General features: G+C 44.6%; 1 non-coding gene across 1 annotated transcript; it reads right to left on the minus strand.

The window, feature by feature from the left end:
- Positions 1 to 578: 578 nt before the first annotated feature.
- Positions 579 to 652, minus strand: Trnas-gga (transfer RNA serine (anticodon GGA)). Its single transcript has one exon. It is a non-coding gene; the product is annotated as a tRNA-Ser (tRNA).
- Between the last annotated feature and the right edge of the window lie 3,204 nt (positions 653 to 3,856).

The following is a 3,856-nucleotide window of genomic DNA, read 5'->3' on the forward strand; positions in this document are numbered from 1 at the left end:
CAAAGAGTGTTAAACGAAAAGTCAGAGAGGTGGATAGGATTTACTGGATGGCAGCGATGGAAAAAAAATCGGCTCTGAATAGCTACCGAAAGGGCAAAAGGGAAATACGGAGGGAGGCCTTTCATGATAATTCGAGGGGAAGCGCTTCACTGTTTGAAGCGAGGTCGGGTTGCCTTAGAACGCGTAGTTATAAAGCGCGATTCAGTAAAGAAGAACAATGCACATGCTGTGGGGAAGATAAGGAAATGACAGAGCATGTACTGAATGAATGTGGAGATATCCACCCAGGTGTACGTTTGGGCACGCGCCTACATGAGGCCTTTGGTTTTAGGGACAACAATGGAAAGCTGAACAAGCCCGCGAGAGAAATAAGTAAGAGACGGTTAGATTATTGGTGGCAGAAAACTAGCGAGAAGGGACGCAAATAAATAGTGGGAAAAGTAATTACATTCTGCCGTAAGGGGCAGAGAACTGGGTTTTCAAAGGGAAAATAGACAACCTGCCGTTTGTAGCACGAAGCCACAAGGAAATCCATACGGATTTCTCAGAAATAAAGCCTCTTAGTTGCCGAAAAATTGGTCCTGGTCCGGGGATCGAACCCGGGACCAACGCCTTTCCGGGGCGGTCGCTCTACCAATTGAGCTAACCAGGAAGCTAGCAACTGGCCGCGCGAGGGCGAATTCATCGACAACTCGAAGCAACTGGACACATATCGTAAATCAGTTCTGCGGAATCCCGCAAGGTGGCGTTTGTAGTTGTAGTTGTAATTAATGTAGTTGTAAGTAATGAGGAAAACAACCAGGGGCTCTTTGACAGGCAGTATAGCGAAAAACCAGAGAAATGGTAAAAGAAGGGAGAAGGCGCGTGTTGCAATTAGTTACATAAACATGCAGGGTGGCAGAAAAAAGGCAAAATGGTTAGAGATTGAGGAGCAGTTAAGCAAGGAACAGATAGGTGTTTATGCGGTTACAGAAACACACCTTAGAGACTTGGAAGAGCCACCACATATTGACAATTATATTTGGGAAGGATGTAACAGAATCACCTCAGAAAGGAGAGGTGGGGGTGTTGGAATGCTAATTCATAGCAGAACAAAATTGGATAGAGTGAAACAAACGTGTTCAGAGCACATGTGGGTTTCGGGCACAGTAGGTGGAAAGAAAACGTGGCTAGGTGTAGCTTACTTGTGGACAGGGAATAACTGCAGAGAAAAGAATCTGGAGATAGTGAAATGCATAAGCACGGATATTAAAGAATTTGGTCATGATGCCGAAATAATCCTTCTAGGGGACATGAACGCTCACATTGATGACCTTGACGGATATTCAGACACCAATGGCAAGTTATTGCTAGATCTCTGCGAGCAACGTAGTCTTGAGATAGTTAACGTGGGGCCTAAGTGTGAGGGGCAGATCACGTGGGAAGTCGGAAACCGGCAATCGAGCATTGATTATTGTCTCATGACAGAAGGAATATATGACAAACTTAGAGAGATGAGAATAGACGAGGAAGGCATTAACAGCTTGGGTAGTGATCATAAACGCATAATATTACAAATGGGATATAAAACTGAAAATAAGAACATAGAATCAAAGTTTGGCAGCTTGTATCTAAATGACAAACAAATAACAAATATAGCCGCAAGAGTCGAGGAAAAAGTAGACGAACTACCAGGCAAAGACTGGAAGTATAGTGAGCTGCTACATGTAATCACGAAAGAAATGGAAAAAGAGAAGAAAACTATTCGTTGGAAAGGAAAGAGAAAGCCAAAAAGTTGGTGGAACAAAGAAATCCGGGAGGCGATCGAGAAGCGACGTGAGGCATCACGGGAGCACAGACAAGCAAAAAAGGAGAAGCGGCCACTGGACGAAGTCAACCAAATATGGGAAATATATTTAGAGCAAAAATCCATTGTGCAGAAATTAGTCGAGGCAAAAATTGAAGGTGAAAGTGAACGCTGGATGACAGAGATTCGCGAAAAGAAGACCGCGCCTAGGATATTTTGGAGCCACCTAAAAGCGCTGGGTAGGAAGTCTGTCACAATGCAACAACATATGGTAGATGAAGGAGGAAATCAATTGGAAGGGTATGAAGCGCTAGGTTACATCCGAAAGATAACAGCTGATTCGTTTAAAAAGGTCGCCCAGGGGATTCCCCCAGTGAGTAAAAGTACGCAAAGGAGTGTAACCGACGAAGATGTAGTACTAGAGAACTTCAATTGGAAGAAGGCCGAAGGAAAAATTCCTAACCCAGGTGAAAATGAGTAACTGGGAATCCAACTGGTTTCAACTGGTATCAACTGGGACCAGTTGTTTCCCAACTGGTCCCAGTTGATTCCAGTTGCAACTGGTCCCAGTTAGCAGCTGGTCCCAGTTACAACTCAACTGGTCCCAGTTAATTCCAGTTGCAACTAGTCCCAGTTAGCAGCTGGTTCCAGTTACAGCTCAACTGGCCACCAACGGGAACCATGCACCAGTTGAACTGGAAGAAGCTGATCCCAGTTGGAAACCATAACCAGTTAAATTGGAAGCAAATGGTCCCAGTTGCGCCCTAACTGGAAGTGCGACCAGTTGTCTTGGTTGTACGGTTCTTCAAAGTGAAAGAAGAAAGATAATTGAACTCGAACGCATACGCAGCATTGCTGCACTTGAGCGAATGGGTTTTATCTAAGAGCTTTTTGTGTCCTATTCGCAGAAGGGTACCATCATTGGCCTAGTAATATTCCTAGGACAATCCCAGGTGAAAATGAGTAACTGGGAATCCAACTGGTTTCAACTGGTATCAACTGGGATCAAATGGTTCCAGTTGGGAAACAACTGGTCCCAGTTGATTCCAGTTGCAACTGGTCCCAGTTAGCAGCTGGTCCCAGTTACAACTCAACTGGTCCCAGTTGATTCCAGTTGCAACTGCTCCCAGTTAGCAGCTGGTTCCAGTTACAGCTCAACTGGCCACCAACAGGAACCATGACCAGTTGAACTGGAAGAAGCTGATCCCAGTTGGAAACCATAACCAGTTAAATTGGAAGCAAGTGGTCCCAGTTGCGCCCTAACTGGAAGTGCGACCAGTTGTCCTGGTTGTACGGTTCTTCAAAGTGAAAGAAGAAAGATAATTGAACTCGAACGCATACGCAGCATTGCTGCACTTGAGCGAACGGGTTTTATCTAAGAGCTTTTTGTGTCCTATTCGCAGAAGGGTACCATCACTGGCCTAGTAATATTCCTAGGACAATGAGAGAATAAGAAAATAGCATCTCATGGTTTGCGAATGAATTATCTTTTCTTGTTTAGACGTCATCCTCTTCGTGTTGTTTAGACCCCATTACATTAATATATACAGTCTTACCTCACCTGATATATATGTATTTTTCAAAATCATATTATCGTGGATTATTCCGTTGCGCAAATGTGCAACACAGTGCACACAAGCGTACGCTTGTTTTAGCATCAGTACATTCAACTAACATTAAAAAGCTGTTGTCAATCTTTTTACGTCCATCACGGTGACAATACGCGCAACCGAGGCGGGCCCAATTGACGTTGGGGTGTTAATATTGCCGTCGTCTCGCTGGGAGCATGCCATGCTTAATAGTCTTGTGTGCAGCACAGCGGTTACTTCCGTACGAGAACGAAAAATGGAGTAGTGCCAGTGCCGAGAGCTACCACAGCTGAGACTGCCACAGACTGCTGACATCCTGCCGACACAAACCCACAAACCGTTGCACAAACGCAGCCTCTCTACATCGACTGCCGTCACATTAGTCCCGTATCTCATAGGCTCAAACATTGAACGAAGCAGTAAAGTAATCAAGCATAAAGATTACATATAAAATAAACTGAAATGAATTATTTCGTGCCAG

This window comes from Rhipicephalus sanguineus, chromosome 6, assembly GCF_013339695.2.
Source record: "Rhipicephalus sanguineus isolate Rsan-2018 chromosome 6, BIME_Rsan_1.4, whole genome shotgun sequence".
Lineage (NCBI taxonomy): Eukaryota > Metazoa > Arthropoda > Arachnida > Ixodida > Ixodidae > Rhipicephalus > Rhipicephalus sanguineus.